Raw genomic sequence first — 24,166 nt, 5'->3', positions numbered from 1 at the left:
CTTTATTCTAGCTGCTCTGGCAGCTGATTAGATGGTGTCCACCCAGATTGAGGGTGAGTCTGCCTCTCCCAGTCCACTAACTCAAACGTTAATTTCCTTTGGCAACACCCTGACAGACACACCCAGCAACAATGCTTTGCATCCTTCAATCCAATCAAGTTGACACTCAATATTAACCATCATAAAGATTTAACTCTAATATCTCAAACTATGAAACTACTACAAGAAAACATTTCAGAAACTCTCCAGGACATTGGACTGGGAAAAAAATTCTGAGGCAATTCCCCATATGCACAGGCAACCAAAGCAAAATGGACAAATGGGATCACATCAAGTTAAAAAACTTCTGCACAGCAAAGGAAACAATCAACAAAGTAAAGAACAACCCATAGAATGGGAGAAAATATTTGCAAACTACCCATTTGACAAGGGATTAACAACCAGAATATATAAGGAGCTAAAACAACTCTATAGGAAAAAATATAATAATCTGATTTTTAAAATGGGCCAAAGATTTGAATAGACATCTCTCAAAGGAAGACACACGAATGACACACAGACATATGAAAAGGTACTCAACATCATCAGAGAAATGCAAATCAAAACTACAGTGAGATATCATCTCACCCCAAATAAAATAGCTTTTATCCAAAAGACAGACAATAACAAAGGCTGGCGAGATGTGGAGAAAAGGGAACCTTCGTACACTGTGGTGACATAAATTAGCACAACCACTATGGAGAAGAGTTTGGAGGTTCCTCCAAAAACTAAAAATAGAGCTATCATATGACCCAGCAATCCTGCTGCTGGGTATATACCCAAATGAGGGAAACGAGGATATTGAAGAGATATCTGCACTCCCATGTTTGCTGCAGCACTGTTCACAATAGACAATATTTGGAAGCAACCTAAGTGCTCATCAACACATGAATGGATTTTTAAAATGTGGTAATATACACAATGGAGTAATATTCAGCCATAAAAAGAATGAGATCCTGTCATTTGCAACAACATGGGTTGAACTCAAAGTTATGTTAAGTGAAATAAGCCAAACACAGAAAGACAAACATCACACGTTCTCATTTATTTGGGGGAGCTAAAAATCAAAACAGTTGAACTCATGGAGCTAGAGAGTAGAAGGATGGTTACCAGAGGCTGGGGAGGGAAGTGGGAAAGTGAGGAGGAGGTGGGGATCACTAATGGGTAAAAAATATATATAATAATTAGAAAGAATGAATAAGACCTAGTATTCGATAGCACAGTGGGGTGACTAGTCAAAATGATTTAAGTGTAAATTTAAAAATAACTAAAAGAGTATAATTGGATTGTTTGTAACACAAAGGATAAATGCTTGAGGGGATGGGTTACCCATTTTTCATGATGTGATTATTACACACTGCATGCCCATATCAAAATATTTCAAGTACCCCATAAATATATGCACCTACTATGTACCCACAAAAATTAAAAATTAAAAAAAAATACTCCAATTGGCAGGACACCCAAATAACTGGTAAATTAGAAGATGGGACCTGTCCACCTGCCAAGAAATTTTTTTTTTTTTTTGAGACAGAGTCTCGCTCTGTCACCCAGGCTGGAGTGCAGTGGCACAATCTCGGCTCACTGCAACCTCTGCCTCCCAGGTTCAAGCGATTCTCCTGCCTTAGCCTCCCAAGTAGCTGGGATTACAGGTGCCCACCACCCCACCCAGCTAATTTTTGTTGTTTTTTTTTTTTTTGAGATGGAGTCTTGCTCTGTCGCCCAGTAATTTTTGTATTTTTAGTAGAGATGAGGTTTCACTGTGTTGGCCAGGCTGGTCTCAAACTCCTGACCTCAAGTGATCCACACACCTCGGCCTCCCAAAGTGCTGGTATTACAGGCGTGAGCCGCTGTGCCCGGGCAAGAAAATTTTATTCAGGGATTAAAAGAGTACAGTTAACTTTAAAATACTTTTTGAGTAAGCAGTAAAATTTGAAAGATATATTTAAACTCCAGTAAGTCATAATTTTTATTAGCAATTTTCACACCTATAAGATCTTAACATAAATAGCACATTTGTAAATATTGACATTTTATTTACCAAGTTCTAAATGAGGTTTTTCAGTTCATTTAGGTAGGTTTGATTTGCATTGCAAATAACTGATTTCTCTACGTGGTTCTATGTGTAACAGACTTTGTATATGTGTTAACATTCATGGCAAAAAATAGTTCCACTTTCAAATGAGTTAACCCACCTTCAAAATTGCAATGAGAATTTTTTTCTTGACTTAGATTTTTGAAAATAGTACTATTAATTTAAAATATTTCCATTATTTTCATAAAATGGCTTTTTAAATGATAGTGTCCTGAAATATTTGACTCATTTCCATTTGCTCACTCTTCTTAGAAATTTAACTCCTTTATTTTATAATTATAAAATTATGTTCATTTCTGCATACAGATAAATCATGTCACAGTTTACAAATGCACCAGATTTGTATAATATGAATAATGTTTCACTGCTTCCTTACTCTTCTACTATAATGTTTTCCAATTCTCTGTAACCTATCTGTTATGGGTCACTACTAGATATTTTCCTCCCCAGTGCCATATCAAAAATTTGAACTGTTCAATTCTCTGGTTTCCCAGAAGAAATGCTTATCAATATATGTTTTCAGGTCAGGTGTGCTGAGCCTCACTCCACCCCACCCTGTTATTGCTCTGACATCTAAATCCTGGTTTCAGTTACAGGACATTGATGAAGATAAAAGCAAAAACAGCTACAGAAATTCTTTTAAATCTTAAGTTTTTCCCTAGAATTTACAAAAGCAAGCATTACTATCTCAGCTGTATGTACATATTCATACAACAATTCAATTTTGTGTACTGTTGAGAATATCTGGTAAGTAAATTCAAAACTAAAGTAAAGATGAGATATGAAGAAAATTTGCATACTTGAGCTGGCTGTGGGGCTTTGCTGGATCACTGAATGGGCAGACTAAATGCATGCATGGGGCATCAAAGAGAGAGAGAGAGAGGAAGCTAGGTTCCACTTCAATGAATTTATCAGAACATTGCCATCTTAAAATCCAGAAAGAAACGGTTTATTTTCCCCTAAATGTAAAATTCGTATGTTCTGGCTGAATATCATTTTTATTTTTAGACATATGTGTTGGAAAAGGGTACCAATTTGTTTACAATGCTTAGAGGCTCTAAAAGAGACAAGCTTAGTGGGTATCATCCCACCCAGAAGAGATATAATTGTACCATCATTTCAGGCCATGTTGTTCAGGCAATAGTGCATTTCAGTTCTGATGTAATCAATATATGTTCTCAGCCATGCCAGCCAGGGACTCAGAGGAAACAGAATTCCTGAGGAAGTAGTGCTGACTACCCCACACATACCCCTGGGTTTCAGGCCGCTATAGAGATGCCCTTAGGTATTCCTGGCAAATCAGGTCTGTAGTGTCTCTGCTGTTGCTGGAAGAACTCATTCATAGATCTTTCTAATGTACCACAGCTCGGCTCCTAAGGGATTTCACCCACTCAGGCTGCACCACGTGGGGAAGGTGTGAGTACACTGGGTCACCCTTTTCTGCAACTAGCATGCCTGTGTTTCAATGAACACTTTCTTCTCCTCTGTTAGCTGCTACTTTCTATCTTCATCAGTAGATTCTCAACCAAATAAAATGAGCAATTGTCCTCTGAGGGCTTTTAACACACATTCAATTCTTTTTTTTTTTTTTTTTTTTGAGACAGAGTCTTGCTCTGTTGCCCAGGCTGGAGTGCAGTGGCATGATCTTGGCTCACTGCAATCTCTGCCTCCCAGGTTCAAGCAATTCTTCTGCCTCAGCCTCCCAAGTAGCTGGGACTACAGGCACATGCCCACCATGCCTGGCTAATTTTTGTATTTTTAGTAGAGACAGGGTTTGACCATATTGGCCAGGCTGGTGTCGAACTCCTGACCTCGTGATCCACCTGCCTCAGCCTCCCAAAGTGCTAGGATTACAGGCATGAGCCACTGTGCCTGGCCACATACATCAAATTCTATGATTGATTTTATGTGCTGAAGGAAAGTTCTATCTCCCACCAAGAATTCAAAACATAGTCACTTTCCAAGGCTCTCAACCTTCAACCCTGTAAAAAAAAAATATAAAATCTCTTTTAGCAAAACAACCCAGAATGTTGGTTTTATTTAAATAGACAAGAACAATGTCTTAAATGAAACTATTGTGATGCTAGCAAAAGAAACAAAGGGTTTTTCAATCCAAGTAACACCAGGGATGTGAATGGCCACTTTCCTCCTAAATTCTGGTCTTGGTTACAAGATATTTATGATATGAGTCTTATACAATGAATGCAGGCAATGATTCAGTTGACTTAATCTGGCAAGATTTTCCTTACACATGATTATGAGTTTGGGACTTGAGCCAGCAATCAAAAGGGATGGTAAATTTAAATCATTACATCATCTAATAAAGTCTTATTTTTGGCTAGGACAGAGGCACCTTCTTCAAAATTTATTCCGAATACATTAGAGTCATTCTAGCTGTGTGACCTTGGGAAAATTACTTAATCTTTCTGCAGCTCTGTTTCTTCATCTGTAGAGTGAATAAATTATAATATCTACCTCATGGGCATATTGTGTTAGTCTGTTCTCACACCGCAATCAAGACACCACCTGAGACTAGGTAATTTATAAAGAAAGGAGGTTTAATTGACTCACAGTTCCACATGTCTGGGGAGGCCTCAGGAAACTTACACTCATGGTGCAAGGCAAAGGGGAAGCAAGGCACGTCTTACATAGTGGCAGGAGAGCAGAAGGGCACGGGGGAATCTGCTACTTTTAAACCATCAGATCTCCTGAGAGCTCCTTTACTATCAGAACAGCATGGGAGAAACTGCCCCCATGGTACAATCGCTTACCACCAGGTGCCTCCCTCAACAAGTGGGAATTACAATTCGAGATGAGATTTGGGTGGGGACACAGAGCCAAACCACATCATTTACTAAACAAGTTAACATATGTAAGGCATTTTGGCTCCCTGGCACAGGTAGAGTCTATATTAGGTATTATTATGATTACTATTGCTAGTATTATTAGATTGATAGAGTGAAGCTGAAAAGATTTTACATTTATTTGAACTCATGTAATTATCTAGCTAATACAATTTCCACTTAAGGAATTTAGAAAGATGTATTTTGTGAATTTAAACATTTTCCAAATAACTATCTTAAATCAAAATAAACCCCTTCAAGGAATAATTTCTTTTTAGAAGAAAAATATTTTGCAAATGAATGCCTTATCTTTGGAGGATGAAGGTAGACCTAAAAATGGGAGAGAGAGAGGCTTGGCGCGGTGGCTCACGCCTGTAATCCCAGTACTTTGGGAGGCCAAGGTGGGTGGATTACCTGAGGTCAGGACTTTGAGAGCAGCCTGGCCAACATGGCGAAACCCCCTCTCTACTAAAAATACAAAAAAAATTAGCCGGAGGTGGTGGTGGGTACCTGTAATCTCAGCTACTCAGGAGGCTGAGGCAGGAGAATTGCTTGAACCTGGGAGATGAAGGTGGCAGTGAACCGAGACCACGTGGGTGACAGAGCGAGACTCCATCTAAAAAAAAAAAACAAAAAAAACCACACACACACAAAAAGAAAGACATACAATTACAATGAAAAATGTTGATATGAGCTCATAACTACTACTCAGGTCTTAAAGTTTTGTTTTTCATTGACCTGCATGAAGGTAGCCGCATTTAAATACCTTGGAGATTTCTCACATATATTTTTTGTTTACCTCAAAATCCCTTCAATAATCTAAAAATCATTTTAAAGCACTCTTTTAAGTTATAAGATATCTCTTGGAAAAATTATTTCTGTTTTAAAAATTAACAACCTTAGAATTTATGCTGTTTGCCATGACGGAGTGTTGGTACTAGACTAGTTCTCCTGTGGTAAAACACTAGAAAACTGGGGGAAGGATCTGAAACAACTGTCTTCAGATACTGGGGGAAGGATCTGAAACAACTGTCTTCAGATACTGGACTGCACAGGACCAGTATCCCTGAAAGAAGGAAAACAAGCAAGGTAAACCCTACATTACCTAGATTTGTCACGTAGAGGCACCCTCCAGGCCCTCTTACAGAGAGTGCAAACTGAAGCAAAGCACAGGGCCTCACTGAGCTAAAAAGACAGATTTTAGGGAGGCTGAAGTGGCTGGAATTTGTGGCATGCAACTACACAGAATAAAAGCTCCAGAAAGCTTCAGAGCAGTCCCTTTGAATCTTGGCCGAACATTAATGTGTGCATGCATAGAGTGAGACTCACTGAGGCCAGGTAAAGAGAACTACCAGGGAACTTTAAACTGAAAAACCACTAAAGTTTCCACAGGACTGAAAGACATTCAAGATCTGTGCTTCAGCCAGACTGGAGAGACCTCCTTGAACAACTGGACATTTAGCAGACACTCCAGAAAGGCCTTGCTTTAAGACCAGGGGAAATAACCACTACAGTATAGGTTACTATACACTTGCCCTACCAAAGCTTTAAAACAGACCTCAAAAGGATCAAGAGGGGCAGGGCGTGGTGGCTCACGCCTGTAATCCCAGCACTTTGGGAGGCCAAGGTGGGCGGATCACCTGAAGTCAGGAGTTCAAGACCAGCCTGGCCAACATGGTGAAACCCTGTCTCTACTAAATAATACAAAAAAATTAGCCAGGTGTGTTGGCAGGCACCTGTAATCACAGCTACTCGGGAGGCTGAGGCAGGGAGAACTGCTTTAACCCGGGAGGCGGAGGTTGCAGTGAGCCGAGATCACTCCACTGCACTCCAGCCTGGGTGACGGAGTGAGACTCCGTCTCAAAACAAAAACGAAAACAAGAACAAAAAAGAAAGGATCAAGGGATAAGGAGGCTGTGGCAGGATGACTACTTGAGCTCAGGAGTTCAAGTCTAGTGTGGGCAACATAGTGAGACCCTGTCTCTCAAAAAAAAAAAGATCAAGAGACTGCAATAAATTAGCTATTCATAAGGATGAAAATCTAACCTTCAAACAAAGAGAAAATTCTTACACTCAATAAGATGACATTCATAATAGAAGGCATGAGATAAAAATTTACTAGGAACTGTAAGGAAGCAGGAAAATGTGACCCATAACCAAGAGAAAAATCGGTTAATACAATCAGACCCAGAAATAACAGAGACAACGAAATGAATAGAAAGTGACTTCAAATCAGTAGAATTAACATAATTCAAAATTTAAGAAATGCATGTATAGGATGAGGAAAGACAGGGACACTATAAAAATTAGCCTAGTCAAATTTCTAAAGTTCAAAGTTAAAATATCCAAAATGAAAAACTCACCAGATGGATTTACTAGTGTATATTGGATGCTGCAAAAAAAAAGAAAAGAATTAGTGAACTTGAAGACAGGGCAATGGAAACTACCCAAATAAGATATTATATTTGATATATGTGTGTATGAATTAAAAAAAAAAAACAAGAAAGAAGGGAAAGCTCTCTCTTATGGTAGAATAACAAACACTGTAATAAATGTAGAAGGAATAGTGGAATTAGAAAATAATCAACTGACAGCCATCACAGTAATAATTTTTTCAGACAAGAATTATCAATGGATGATAAAATTTGTAGGCAAAAGCATGGTGAGAAACAGGATATTTACAGAGTCTCAGAGTACCTTTCCTATAAGACACAAATTAATCACATAGGGGAAGCCATAAATTTAGAGTGGAGAAACCTAGCAGTGATCAGGGGTATCACCATTAATAGGACAAATTGATATCTTGTGCCTCCTGAAACAATGACTGAGACAGACGTAACATTCCTTCTTTGACATTCTGCCAAAAATGCTTACTGATCAAATCATGAAGAAACATCAGACAAATCCAAATTGAGGGACATTTTAAAAAATGACTAATAATGCTCAATACTCCTTGAAAGTGTCAAAGACGAAAACAAAGACTATACAACTGTTAGAGGTTAAAGGAGACTAAGAAGACATAAGTCAATACAAAATGTAATCTTGGATTGAATCGCAGACGCAGAAAAGGACAACATAGAAATTTAACTAAGGCGTGTAAATTACATGTTATTATCAATATTAGTTTCCTAATTTTGGTAACTGTACTATAGTTATAATGTCCTTGTTTTAAGAAAATATATAATGGAGAATTATTAAATATGTAATAAAATATATAATTTAGTATTTAGACATTTTAAAAAACCAATGTAAGTCACCATATTGACACATAAAGGAGAAAAACTATATGTTTATTTCAACATATCCAGGAAAGTTACTTGATAAAATTCAATACGCATTTATGATAAAATAAAACAAAACATGATAAAACAACAACAACAAAACCCACAAATTCTTTGCAAACCAGGAATAAAAGGAATTTTCCTCAATTTAATAAAAGGTATCTGAAAACTCTACAGCTAACAACATAATTAATGGTGAAATACTGAACACTTTCCTCCTAGGGTCAGGAACAAGGCAAATATATGTGTCCTCACTATTTCTGTTCAATGTTGTACTGAAGCCAAGAAAAACTTAAAAACATACATATTAAAGGAAAGAAGAGTATCTTTATCACAGACAGCATTAATAAATGAAATCAGCATTGTTGCAGGACAATATCAATATAAGAAAATCAACTGTGTTTCTACATACTAGCAACAAACACCTGAAATTTGAAATTTTACAAGGTATCATTTACAGTAGCATCAAGACCCTAAAATAATTGGAGTGCATTTACTAAAAATATGTGCAAGATCAGTGTACTGAAAACTACAATATATTGCCAAAAGAAATTAAAGACTTAATAAATGGAGAGGTAATACTATGGGTTATGGATTGGAAGACTCAATATTGCTAGGATGTCAATTGTCTTCAGGCTGGGCACGGTGGCTCATGCCTATAATCCCAGCACTTTGGGAAGCCAAGGCAGGTGGATCACTTGAGGCCAGGAGTTCAAGACCAGCATGGCCAACATGGCGAAACCCTGTCTCTATTAAAATTACAAAAATTAGCCAGGTATGGTGGTGCATGCCTGTAATCCCAGCTACTTGGGAGGCTGAGGCACAAGAATTGCTTGAACCTGGGAGACAGAGGTTGCAGTGAGCCGAGATTATGCCACTGCACTCCAGCCTGGGTAACAGAGCAAGACTCCATCTCAAAAAAAAAAAAAAAAAAAAAAGTCAATTATCTCCAAATTGACAAGCTGATTCTAAAATTTTTACAGAAATCCAAAGCACCTAGAATTGCCAAAATAATTTTCAAAAGAACTGATATAGGACTTATGCTATGTGATTTCAAGACATTTTAGAGCTACAGTAATCAAGATAGTATAGTATTGATGTAAGGATAGATATATAGATCCTTTGGATGGAATAGAGAGTCCAGACTCAGACTTGTATGTATGCAGTCAACTGGTTCTTTATAAAATCATGCTGTACATCTTTCCTGTCAATAACCTCTCACTACTTCTGGCAAACACTGATCTAATTCCTATCACTATGAGTGAGTCTTGCCTGTTTAAGAATTACTTACAAATGGAATCAAAGAGTACAAGTATAGACTACAACTGAAAAGTCAGCGGAGTAGTTCTGAATTCAGGCAGTGCTCAATTAAATGAATAATATATCTTTTTCTTACCTCTGCCTTCTTCTGATGACTTCACTCACAGCAGGTTTTCTTTAGTGATGGCAAATATGGCCACCAGAAGCTCAAGATTTATATTTTGTTTAACAATCTCAGTAGAGAGAAATTACTTCTTTCTATGTAGTTGTAGCAAAAGTCCAAAGTCTAATTTTTATTATATTTACTGGGAATATGCTTACCCTTGAACTGTGCCAGGGGCATGAGATATGCTGCTTAGCCAAGCCAGGGCCTAACTCTGGATCTAAGAGATGGATGACTCCAGTCACCCAAGAACCACAGGGGTTGAGACATAGGAGTAATGTTATCTTCAGGTATTTTCTCAGGATGATAAGCCAAGCATCCTGGGTCCAGTCCAGGGTTCACTCTACCACAATACTCTGCTATAATTCAGCATTTGGAATCCTACATCATGTCCCAGAGGGCCACCTGGTTCTCTGTTGCCAGAATGTTGTGATGATGTTCTATGGCTCTTCTTCCAAATAGAGTAAGGGTGATGGGGCTCAGGCCCTGTGGAATGGGTGGGATTGTCAGTGGCAGAGCTGATTAGATAGGAAAGGACAGTGTCATTGTGGGGACTGGCAAGCAGAGTCATACCATCCTTTATGTTCTTAAAAAAATACGTTTAGAAAAACTAAGCACAGGATAAATGGACCTGATCGAGGGAAAACAGACAATTTCTAATCATTTTTGACCGTTGCATCTCAATAAGAACAATGAACGTGAAGAGAAACAGAAAAGAAAAGAAGAAAAATGGGAGGTTAGAAAATGATATAGAAGAACACAATTTCTTACTCAACATATCATTGACAATGTTGGCAAGCAGTCATTTTCAACTGTCAAAAATGTAAGTAGAACAGCTCACTTAGGAAAAGGGAAGGCAATATTAGTAAGCCTAATCTGTCAATCAGTGCTTGCTTGGTTATTTGTAGAGAGATGCTGAGAGGAAATGTTTTCAAGTAGAAAATATTTATATTTGCAATAAAATTAAAAACCAGGACTGTGAGGATATTCTACTTCTATACTTTTCTTAGGCTATTACATTTAATAAGCTGGAATTATATTTTTATATTTTTTGGCCTTTAAAGGAAATCTGTATTTTATCATGGAAACAGAACATAAAGTCCACTATTGGATGAATTATTTCCCTCTGAAGAGAGTTCTTATTATTTCCAGCTTTATATATTATAAACACAGATACTGGCACTCTTATTTCAGGCAAGAAATACTAGGGGAAAATATATATGTCATGAAATTATAAACTCCACCATAAGTGAATTAAAGCCAAACGATTTCATAGAACTGCACCATTTCTAGGAGTCTATGTGGAAAGAGAAAAAATATTTTAGACATTAGAGGGAATGGTTTGGCCATTTCAAAACATGACTGCAAATTATTGGACAGCCTTTCCATGGAGTAATGGCATCTGTGTCCCTTCCACTTGAATCTGAATGAGCTTGTAACTGCTTCAACCAATAGAAGTCAGATGTGAGGCTGTGTGACTTCCATTGCCAAGTCATGAAATCTCAGAGCTTCTGTCTTGATCAATGGAACACTTGCTCTCAGAGCAGCCATGATTGAAGACCAGCTATGCTGAGGCGTTGGTAAGACCACACACAGGTACTCCGGTCAACAGTTCCAGCTGAGCCAAGACACCAGTTATATAAGTGAAGCAGTCTAGGACCCTCAGACCATCAACTCAACACCACTGAGTGACCTTCATTGACACCATGTGGAACAGAAGAATCACCCAGCCAAACTGCCCAAGTTTGTGACCCCGAAAATCATAAGATGTAATGAAACAGTTTTTGTTTTAAGCCATAAAATTTTGAGATAGTTTGTTATGCAAACAAAAGGGATGCCATTTTAGAATGAATGATGTAATTACTTAAAAAAATAAGAACTCATATTTCTTAATAATGATAAAAGGCAAATAATCCTACAAGAAATGATAATAAAGTGATACCACGTGTTTTCTTATATTTTTGTTTGCTTTCAGGATATTTGAGGCCTTATATAATAAATACCTTGGATTTATAAGCAGAGTGAATTGAAAAGGAAATGCAAAGAGAAAATTTAATAAAGTGTCTTAATATAACACACAATTAAATGAAACATCTATGCACATCCAAAAGGCTAAATAGCAGATTGTAAGTTGTCTATATCTTATTTCTTCTAATTTCATGAAAAAGAAACAAGTAACAAGTAAACAAGCTGATATCATTTTATTGAAAAAAATCAGGACATCTCAGGCCTTATCACTGTGACAGATTTTTAGAACCTTCATTTTAGGTGAAAGACACCAGAAAATTATTTATAATCAACTGAGAAACAACAAAGACCTAAAAAGACAGCTATACCTTCCACATCCATAGTACTGCACATTGGCAGGAAATGTTCATGTCCCTGAAGACAAGATTCTGGGGATCAAAAGGAACCCAGAGAGATAATTAAAATCATCTCCAGAAATGTTTTAACATAGAACATATTTTTTCTAATCTTTTGAACTGTAGTTACCTCTTTTCTCACAGACTATTCATTTGTTTATTTTTCAATCCGAAAATGACGTTGAATCCACTGAAACTTAATTTGCATTTATTGAACTTGGCTTCTTAATATGAAATGCAATACTTATATCAACGCACATGTGAAACCCTCTGATGTCCTGCCATTAAAGCATAACAAGTTAACTAAACACATGAATGCATAGAAGTAAAAGCCAAAAGATAATACTTGTATGGTATTTTTCTGTTAATCAGAAAATTGAAAACAACAGAACACTCAGAAGTCACTTCTGTTTGGGTTAAGGATGATACCAAGGATCAAAACAGCAATCTCACCATGAAACAAACTGCCTTAAATGTAGAAGGGATACGATGCATAATTGTAGCATTGAGTTGATTAAAAATAACAGTGACATGTTGGTGGGACTGTAAATTAGTTCAACCATTGTGGAAGACAGTATAGCGATTCCTCAAGGATCTAGAACCAGAAATACCATTTGACCCAGCAACCCCATTACTAGGTATATACCCAAAGGATTATAGGTCATTCTGCTATAAAGACACATGTACACATATGTTTATTGCAGTTATTCACAACAGCAAAAACTTGGAACCAACCCAAATGCCCATCAATGATAGACTGGATAAAGAAAATGTGGCACATATACACCATGGAATACTATGCAGCCATAAAAAAGAATGAGATAATGTCCTTTGCAGGGACATGGATGAAGCTGGAAACCATCATTCTCAGCAAACTAACACAAGAACAGAAAACCAAACACTGTAGGTTCTCACTCATAAGTGGGAGTTGAACAATGAGAACACATGGACACAGGGAGGGGAACATCACACACCAGGGCCTGTCGGGAAGTGGGGGGCAAGGGGAGGGAGAGCATTAGGAGAAATACCTAATGTAGATGATGAATTGATGGGTGCAGCAAACCACCATGGCACGTGTATACCTATGTAGCAAACCTGTACATTCTGCGCATGTATCCTAGAACTTAAAGTATAATAATAATAATAATAATAAACAGTGACATACACTAAAATCCTGATTTAAAAGCTACCAATATGCCAATACTATAATTCTCACCTCCAAAACAACAGTAAGTTTTACTTATGGAAGTTTAGTTATAAAAGCTAATATTTATCACATTTTACATTTAGATTGCTTCTATTTGGAATTAATATGACAAATGTTTCTTAATAATAAGACATTTCATAGAATGTGTAAGAACACATAGGGTCCCAATAATTAAAGATTAAATATACAAGTTTTGGTTAAGCCACTAAAGATATTATCAACATCATGGTCCCTTGCCCTGAGGTCATGATCTTTCAGAGACCCTGGAAACAGAAGAGAGAGATGTCGGGCATTTCTTGCACTCATACAAGGTTGTTGAAATGTTATTGACTCAAAGAGCACACCAAGCCTGACTCAAAAGTGAAAGTTTCTATAACAACGTTATAGATGAGTGCCTACCAAATAGCACCATATTTTCTTCAGGCTCCTTCTGAAACCAGTCAGTTTATCACCCTAAATCTCATAACGAATAATAGAGGTAGGGGAAGGCTGGTGATGACTGATTTTTTGGGGGCTCTAACCATTTTTATGGAACTCAGGGATGCACACTTCTGTCAATGAGGTCACTCCAACCACTTCAAATATCTCATGGTTCCCTGGTTTTAGATTTAAAAAATATTAATAGGGGGAGAAGAGCCATAAGTAGTTACAGTCTCTCAGGGATTCTGCAAATCTTTAGTTAGGACAAAGAAAAAGGGGGCTGGGCGTGGTGGCCAATGCCTGTAATCCCAGCACTTTGGGAGGCCAAGGCGGGCGGATCACGAGGTCAAGAGATCGAGACCATCCTGGCTGACATGGTGAAACACCAATTTTTTTGTACTAAAAATACAAAAAAATTAGCCGGGTGTGGTGGCAGGCGCCCGTAGTCCCAGCTACTCGGGAGGCTGAGGTAGGAGAATGGCATGAACCCAGGAGTGAGGAGCTTGCAGTGAGCAGAGATCGTGCCACTGCACTCCAGCCTGGGTGACAGAGCGAGACTCCGTCTCAAAAAAAAAAAAGAAAAGAAAAGAAAAAGGGAAAACAGGAATGAAATAGATTTTAAAGTTTTCTGTCTGCCAACAGGGTTTTCTCCAATTCCGATTTAACATTAGGCCTGTAATAGGAATGCAATCATCCTTATTTAATAAGTTATTTCTTTACTCTTTATTATTTACTCAGTGTCGAAAAATCTCACAGCATCTTTAGGAAAGTACTGGCAAAAGCTTACTGGCTGGGGACCATGCAGGAACCCTTGGGATTCATCTCTATTGCTGGAGTTGAGCCAGCCTGAGGAATGGGCCTTTTTGTGCTGCGACCTCATCTTAGCAGCACTGTCTGACCATTTATGTTCTTCCCTGGTCATTGCCGTGAAGAGGGCACCTGGAAATGGGAGCTCTGTCCATCATTCATAATAAATTAGCTTCAGAGTACCCAAGAGACTGAGGAATTCGAATTTAGAAATTCAAAAGGGTGCATCTCCTTAAACTCTTTAAACCAAATTCTAACATTGCTCTTCACAGACACCCTCTATTCCAAATATCATATATTCTTCCCCATATACCAAGATAATATTCTAGTAACAGGTCTTCATGAAGTCCTGTCACCTATCCTTAAATAAGGAATTGCGATGATAAAGAAAATCAAGTGAACAAATAAGAAGAGAAATATTTTAACAGAGATGTCCTTAGAACTAATTCTCTATGAAAAATATTTATAGGATTTTCAACTGACAGACACTCTGACACGAAAACCTGGCTTAAAGTTTGTTGACAACATTGTTTTATAACCCAGCATAGCCCGTTTTTATGGTAGTTGTGTGATGACACACATTCTCTGAATCTTTCATGTGAGGGAAAAAGAATGCCATAAGCCACTTCACTATTTGATTTTTAAATTTCCAATGAATTTTTAAATAAGCTTTTTCACAAACATGATAGTCATTTGACAGAAATAGTATTCTAATTTAAAGGTATGACTTTTAGAAACATGCAGGTCATAAAGAGGAGCTGAGATGCCTAAACTGTGCAACAATAATTGAAACTCAATTTTATTTATTTATTTTTTTTGAGACAGAGTCTTGCTTTGTCACCTTGGCTGGAATGCAGTGGCACAATCTCGGCTCCCTGCAACCTCTGCCTCCCAGGTTCAAGCGATTCTCTTGCCTCAGCCTTCCGAGTAGCTGGGACTACAGGCGTGGGCCACCACACCCAGCTAATTTTTGTATTTGTAGTAGAGACGGGGTTTCACTATGTTGGACAGGCTAGTCTCAAACTCCTGACCTCAGGTGATCGACCCACCTCGGCCTCCCAAAGTGCTGGGAATATAGACGTGAGCCGCTGTGCGTGGCCTGAAACTCAAATTTTTAAACAAGGTGATCCTACGTAATCTGTAAAATAGGCAGTGTGCCTTTTGTAGTTCTCTGCAAGTGACAAAAACCTAGTTTAAGCTCAAAGGGGAAATTATTGGTTCATGAAACCTAAAGGAAGTTTAAACAGGCACAAACCCATGATATTCACTGATGTAGCTGGACCTCAGAAACAAATGTACAAGGAAGTCCCTGCACCAAGACACTTTGTCATCCTTTTTTGCTTCTCGGAGCGTTGGTTTTATTCTCTGCCGTAGAGCACTGACTTTCTCTCCATTAGAGGATGAGTGCCTTGCAGTTTCCCTAATATTATATCTTGTACCTTCCACCATGGAAATACAATCTTATAGCTCTCTGAGTTTTAACTGGAAATTCTTGAGGACTTTGGGACCTGGTCCAGTTAGCTGTGCCCAAAGGGACACGAAATTATAATTGAGGCAGCTTTGACTAGATGCCTACTCCAGACCAAACTTGACCAGGAAAGTAGCATTGTATGAGAACAGCACCTTGTTTTAGAAATGATTAAATGTAGAAAAATTAGAAAACTCACATGACTGGAGGATTGCAATTGTTCCCGGGATGGGGGACGGGGTGCTAGATAAATGTAACAGATACTCATCACGCTCACTCAATCCCAGGGACATTCCTCTTCAATGCCTTCCACTATCCATCCACTTTCCCTCAATTCTTGTCAATTTTCTTTCAAGGTCCTTATACGCATGTTCATGTGAAGTGTGCCGATGAATTTTTTAAAAGCTCTATTTTGTACTTTAGTAGTTAAAAACTGTGCTTTTAGCCCGATGTGGCTCACTCCTGTAATCCTAGCACTTTGGGAGGCCAAGGCAGGTGGATTACCTGAGGTCAGGAGTTTGAGACCAGCCTCACCAACATGGTGAAACCCCATCTCTACTAAAAGTACAAAAAAAGAAATTAGCCAGGCATGGTGGTGTATGCCTGTAATCCCAGCTACTTGGGAGGCTGAGGCAGGAGAATCGCTTGAACCCGGGAGGCAGAGGTTGCAGTGAGCCAAAATCCCACCGCTGCACTCCAGCCTGGATGACAGAGCGGGACTCCTGGGGTGGGCTGCAGTTTCAAGCTATTGTTCTCAGACTCCCATAATCTTAGGTAAGTCAAGTGACCAAGTTTATGATAACTCTTTTGATTTTTGCCTTCCCAAGATCAGACTCTAAACTCAGAAAACAGGCTGGGTGTAGTGGCTCACGCCTGTAATCTCAGCACTTTGGGAGGCTGAGGCCAGCAGATCGCTCGAGGTCAAGAGTTCAAGACCAGCCTGCCCAACATGGTAAAACCCATTTCTACCAAAAATACAAAAAAATTAGCTGGGCATGGTGGCACACACCTCTAGTCCCAGCCACTTGGGAGGCTGAGACACAAGAATCACTTGAACCCAGGAGGCAGAGGTTGCAGTGGGCTGAGATCGTGCCACTGCACTCCAGCCTGGGCAACAGAGAGAGACTCTGTCTCAAAAAAAAAAATTGAAAAATAAAAAAAAACTCAGAAAACAAAAACATACAAGAAACTCCACATTTTTTTTAGGATGTCTTTTTCACCTAAAACTATCTTTGAGATCTCCCAAAGAAGGGACTGTGGAAAATCACAAAAATTTATTCTTTCATCTTATGAAAAGAAGAATCTTGTCAATATTTAGGCTCATTTTATACTCCATATTTCTCTTTTGTTGCTTTTATTTTCCCCCTCCTCCAAGAGATGGGGTCTTGCTATGTGCCAAACCTGGATTCAAACTCCTAGGTTCAAGTAATCCTTCCAGCCTCCTACGTAGCTGGGACTACAGGTGTGCACCACCGTGCTAGGCCATGTTGCTTAATTAGCTCAAAATTTCCCTAAGAATTTCATGCACAGAGTTGTCAAATCACAAGATACTTAATATTGGTAAAATGTGTTTAATATAAATGTTTCAGAGATTGTGCACTTTCCAGAAAGAAAAAGAAAGCCCTGGAAAAGTATCAATGCCTTCACTGTCCATGATATATTTTTATCTTCAGGAGACATAATGATCACTTCCTTATGTAACAGTAATAGTAACTGCAATAAAGGACATTATTCTCCTCCATTCTAATTGTACTGGTTATTGTAATAAATTAACAACAGCCAATTAGTTGTGCCATTACAAGTAGTTCTTTTGTCCTCTAATGCTGTCCTGAAGGTTCTGTCACAAGCTATGAGATGAAAATTGGGTCTTCAATAAAGCAGTGTCGAGCCTCTTGTGAAGGGCCACACCCTTTAAAGATAAGCCTCTGGCTGCTGGCTTTTGAGCTGACAAGACAGACAACTTTCAGGCTATACCCGAGGACTGAGGTGAGATTTCCAGGATTCTTTTTTTTTTTTTTTTTTTTTTTGTAGTTTTATTTTATTTTTTTATTTTTATTATTTTTTCTTTTTTAATTTTATTTTTTTATTTTTTTCTTTTATTATTATTATTATTATTATTATTATACTTTAGGTTTTATGGTACATGTACGCAATGTGCAGGTAAGTTACATATGTATACATGTGCCATGCTGGTGCGCTGCACCCACCAACTCGTCATCTAGCATTAGGTATATCTCCCAATGCTATCCCTCCCCCCTCCCCCCACCCCACAACAGTCCCCGAAGTGTGATGTTCCCCTTCCTGTGTCCATGTGTTCTCATTGTTCAATTCCCACCTATGAGTGAGAATATGCGGTGTTTGGTTTTTTGTTCTTGCGATAGTTTACTGAGAATGATGATTTCCAATTTCATCCATGTCCCTACAAAGGACGTGAACTCATCATTTTTTATGGCTGCATAGTATTCCATGGTGTATATGTGCCACATTTTCTTAATCCAGTCTATCATTGTTGGACATTTGGGCAGCCAAAAAACACATGAAGAAATGCTCACCATCACTGGCCATCAGAGAAATGCAAATCAAAACCACAATGAGATACCATCTCACACCAGTTAGAATGGCAATCATTAAAAAGTCAGGAAACAACAGGTGCTGGAGAGGATGTGGAGAAATAGGAACACTTTTACACTGTTGGTGGGACTGTAAACCAGTTCAACCCTTGTGGAAGTCAGTGTGGCGATTCCTCAGGGATCTAGAACTAGAAATTCCATTCGACCCAGCCATCCCATTACTGAGTATATACCCAAAGGACTATAAATCATGCTGCTATAAAGACACATGCACACGTATGTTTATTGCCGCATTATTCACAACAGCAAAGACTTGGAACCAATCCAGGATTCTTTTTAGCCCAGAAACAGGTGGCAGACTAATGATTCAAAATCCAGGGGTATAAGAATTAATTACATAGAATAGCATGAACTGATAAGAGATGTTTACTTGTACTGGGTTTATTGGAAATGTTATTGGTGTTATATGTATGTTCTATATTCTGCTCATATGTATACATGGAAGCCCCTTTTCTTCCTTCTTATTTTATCTGTAACTTTCTGTTTGGCTAAATAAGAAAGCATATTCAAAAGAAGCAAATACTCTTACTGAGCATTCTTATTTTTCATGGCAATATGGTTATTTGCATATGTTCAGTAAGAATGTCTCTTGCCTTTGCTAGAGAAAAAATGGAACACTATTTGTGCAACTAAGGCTAAACCTGATGTACCATACTTGTGACTAATTCTCTGCACTCAAGCATAACAAGCTCACCATTAAGGAGCCAGAGTTGTACTTTTATGTGGAATCAATGCTGTAAAAGCCCTTCCAGGAAAACTGGCTTGGTCTTATTCTATGGCTTTCAAGATCCCAGCCTCACAGGTAGTAAGCAAGCTTACTCCTTAGCAGGCCAGGAGCTGTCAAATTTGGGGGTTTTGAGCAAAGAGGAATTCACCCAAACTATAGGTAGTGCATTGGAGAGTTGCGCGAACTTGGTTTTCTAGCCTTAGAATACAAAAGCAAATAATAGAGGCCTTTAAAAATCTATAATGACTTGTAAAAATGTCTGGCAGAAATTCGCTGGCTTCACACAGTTGTAGTTGCTTAATACTCTATGGCTCTAGATTTGCTGAGCAAACTCAAGGGAGGAGGCTCTTTTGGTTAATTAACACTCCTCACTGCCTCTAGGTAAATAATAAAGCCAAAACACAACTAGATTAGACTTTTTTTTAAGAATTATTTTTGGAGATAATTTGTTAAGAAAGGGAGAATGTAAAGAAAGGGAGGAGGCCAGGCGTGGTAGCTCACGTCTGTAATCCCAGCAATTTGGGAGGCCAAGGCAGGTGGATCACAAGGTCAGGAGTCTGAGACCAGCCAATATGGTGAAACCTCTTCTCTACCAAAAATACAAAACTTAGCTGGGCGTGGTGATGGGCGCCTGTTGTCCCAGCTACTCAGGATGCTGAGGCAGGAGAATCGCTTGAACCCAGGAGGCGGAGGTTGCAGTGAGCAGAGATCGTGCCACTGCACTCCAGCCTGGGTGACAGAGCGAGACTCTGTCTCCAAAAAAAAAAAAAAAAAAAGGAAAGAAAGGGAGGAGAAATGATGTTAAGTAAAATTATCTGAAACATACATATTCATTTTTAAAATGTAATTGCTATTGAAAGCTTTTTTTTTTTCTTTGAGATGGAATTTTGCTCTTGTCACCCAGGCTGGAGAGCAGTGGTGTGATCTTGGCTCACTGCAACCTCCCCCTCCGGGGTTCAAGGATTCTCCTGCCTCAGCCTCCTGACTAGCTGGGATTTCAGGTGTGCGTCACCACACCTGGCTAATTTTTGTATTTTTAGTAGAGACAGGGTTTCACCATGTTGGCCAGGCTGGTCTTGAACTCCTGACCTCAGGTGACCACCCACCTCGGCCTCCCAAAGTGCTGGGATTACAGGCGTGAGCCACCGCGCCCAGCCTGAAAGCTTTTATTGCAAAATAAAAAGGGTTATGAAACAATAAAACAAAGGGTTATACTAGAGAAAGATTGTTCAGATTACCTAGGACATTCTACAGTAAGAATGCTCAGCCTCAATTTCCCACAAATATTTCATGTACACCTAAACCATAATTTCCCCTATTTCCTACCAGTCCCACCAACTAATCTCCTGGTAGCTTTATGCATCTGGCAAGCGGCAGATAGCACAACCAGCTGGAACACCAGGTGACTGACTGCAGTTTCGGATAGTTTTCTCAAGTCCACTAGAGGAAAGGAGCAATTAGCTTCTTGTACTAGTCACTTATGTCAGGATAAGCTTCCTTGTATCAGCGAGCACCCAGCATGTTGTTGTTTAAAGGAGATGATTGTTACACTGCCTGCAGGAAGTGTCTGGAAGATTACTACTAGTCATCTTTCAGATTTAACCACACAGAGAAGTGAGAACTCTGCTCGCTGTACATGTAACTCTCATGTAGAAGTTGGATGTGCACGATAAGCATCTACCAACCCTGTCCTGGCTTATTATCATGCAACTTTAGTAAAAATGCTTCGTTGAAAATGAAAAATCAGAGATAAATGTTAAACCAGGCAGGATATGGCTCTCCAGGGCCGGTGGGGACAGAGGATCTCCCTAACCATTCTGCCCTTATGAGAACCTTCCAGTATCATTTTCAAAACTTCAGCCCAAGGCCTTGGATGTGCAAAGATCAGTCTGGGGACTCAGTTGGGAGGAGAGATTTAAGAGAGCTAAAACACACACACACACAAAGACAAGAGGTCAGGGGAGGCAGTAAGTATGGCTGTTGTTTTGTTTTTTAATTTTTTGACCTTGTGAGGAATGCAGCAAAGTGAAGATGAAGAAAAAAAGAGAGAGAGAGAATAGAGATGAAGGTTGAATGAGATGGAAGAAAATAGAAGCCCAATCTGCAGAAATGACAGTGGGACTTTTTTTTTTAAGCACAAGATTGTCTGATAGCATTTGAAAAGTGTTTGTATTACTCTTAACGCAAATCTCTTTGTTCCTGTATACCTTCATAGAGTCAGATATGCTCATGAATGTCTTGTAAGTTTTTTTTTTATTTTGTTTTGTTTAGTGAAAATTAAGAAAAGTTTTTATCTGGGTTAATAAGAATAGCACCTTTATGATGCTGAGATGATCCTTAAACCTGACGTATTCAGTGGAAGGGAGTTTGGAGACAAACCAGTCTCCTCATTCATGTAAATCTTGGGGAGGGCACTAGGTTTTTAAAAGTGCTTCAGATGGGGAGAAGGAGCTTGCCAGCTGTGGGCCTGTTTGCCTGCAAATACTTCCTTTAACGTCTTCCTACTCTTTTTGGGTACTGACCGGGGGTGGCTATAAACCCAATTTCCCAGGCTCCATGGCTGCTGTTGACAGCTGGGTTCAGCCAGTGGTAGGCACTAGAGAAGCCAGGCTCCCTCTGCCTTGGGAGGTGCTCTTCCAGCAGCTGCAGGGGGAGGGGAAGGAGGGATCCGGGTAATCAGGCCCAGCGTGACAGCAGTCACCCTCTGGTGACCTTGTGCCCCTATACTACCCCCTCCTCCTTTGGTCCCTCCAGCTTGAGCGTGGTAGAGGCTTCCTGATGTTGCTAATATTTAGGTTGCTTTAATGGCCACATTTTGACGTCTTAGCTTTTTTATTTCTGTGGGTAGACAATTCTCTGCATTAAAGATGCTCTAGTCTAAATATTCAGGAGGTTTCTCTTTCCAGGTTAAACTTAGGCTGAAACATCAGTTACCAAGTGGATTACATAGCGAAACAAAAAACCTATCTGTTGTACAGACTTTGAGAAATTTCCACAAAATAGACTGCAGGTGCCACACAATTGTGGTGAGGGCTGTCCCAACTCAATGCACACCACATGTGAAAAACAAGTTTAACTTGAAAGTAAATAAGAGTGTGTCCTTCAAGAACAACACTGACATTCCCCACTTCACGCAGGAAGGGCTGGAGGCAAGAGGGGTTTCAGGAAGTCTGTGTGGGCCCAGATGAGTCCAGCACTTTCTATAGGGAGTTTTCCTCTAGCTAGGACTGGAACAGAATATGCAGGTGCCCTTGGCTGTGCGGAAATATTATGCCCCATTAAACTGAATTTCTATTAAGCATCTATTTATAGAAGAGAGTAAACACCCCGTGAACAAAAGACAGAGAATGGTAGCAGCACGAAGTCTCTTTTCTCTCCTCCCAAGCATTTGGCTCTGGTCCAAACTCACATATCCTGCTCCGTAAAACAAAGTGCCTTGGTTAACCTAACGTTATTCCTTGAATAGTAGTTTAGTGATCAACTAGTTGTTGTTTGAGACAGAGTCTCACTCTGTCGCTCAGGCTGGAGTGCAGTGGCGAGATCTCAGCTCACTGCAACCTCTGCTGCCCAGGTTCAAGGGATTCTCCTGCCTCAGCCTCCCAAGTAGCTGGTATTACAGGCATGTGCCACCGCGCCTCGCTAATTTTTTTTTTTTTTTTTGTATTTTTAGTAGAGATGGGGTTTCACCATCTTGGCCAGGCTGGTCTTGAACTCCTGACCTCGTAATCCACCTGCCTTGGCCTCCCAAAGTGCTGGGATTACAGGCGTAAGCCACCATGCTCTGCCCGTGATCAACTGGTTTTAAACATACAAATCCTTTGGGGATTTTATCTCAAACTTTACGTTTCTTAACAAAGAATTCCTTCTAAACACATACAGTACTCCTTTTAAAGGAGGTCTTGGTAAATGCATTTCCTGGATTAGATTGTATTATTGATCCCAATTCCTTACCATTTCCTGCAACTACATTCTTTTCAAACCCTTGATGTCAGTGGACTGTCTTCCCTTCCCTTGATTTTGAACTAATTATAGGACTTGTGGCGAGTGATACTTGGGCAGAGTGCAGTGTGCCTGTTCTGAGCTTAGGCCATAGGGGACCATGAATCTTTCTGCATTTCCTTTTGCATTTCTGCCTTCACCCTGCTAGCCCACTGGGCCAAAGAGAATAAGAAACAAGTGGAGCAGAGTTGCCCCATCAGCTGATCCGCAGACTTAAGAGCAAACCCAGCCAAGATTAACAGAGCCAGCCATCTAACCCAGCATAGATGCCAACCCCACTACCCAGAAGGCACATAAACAATAGTAAATAACTATGATTTTTAGCCACTAAGTTTTGGGGTGATCTGTTATGCAGTAGTGGATATGTTACCCCCTTATATATTGGTAGCTCAAACACCTGCCCTGTTGGTTCATCCCCTAATCTAGCTTGCATTTAGGTTTACACATGGTAAGGATAGCAGTGTCAGGAAAAGAGTGGGGACCCCTCTATGGCTTACTGCTAATGAAGGCAACTGTGTGAGGCAAAGAAATGGGATAGTGGCCCAGCTATCTTCATGCTGCTACAGGGACATAGTATACAAATATCCTGCCATAGCTCCCTCTGTATCACTATGTTTCCAGGGAATTTGGACCTCTAAGCCATGTGAAAAACACAAAGACTGTAACATTACGTGTTCTAGATTTAAGACTTTGCAACAGAAATCCACATAGAGACGAGGCAGAATTGGTTCCAACACCTGACTGATATGAATTATTTATAGAGCTCATATAAGTTTGGTAAACATGTGTAAGAGTGAATCAAAATGTTCCATGCTTAATAAGAAATACATAGTAGCTAGAACGGTAAATTAATTAACACAAATT

This window comes from Pongo pygmaeus, chromosome 11 (genome assembly GCF_028885625.2).
Source record: "Pongo pygmaeus isolate AG05252 chromosome 11, NHGRI_mPonPyg2-v2.0_pri, whole genome shotgun sequence".
In the NCBI taxonomy this organism is placed as follows: domain Eukaryota; kingdom Metazoa; phylum Chordata; class Mammalia; order Primates; family Hominidae; genus Pongo; species Pongo pygmaeus.
The sequence above is the reverse complement of the archived record's forward strand: the minus strand, read 5'-3'. Positions refer to the sequence as shown.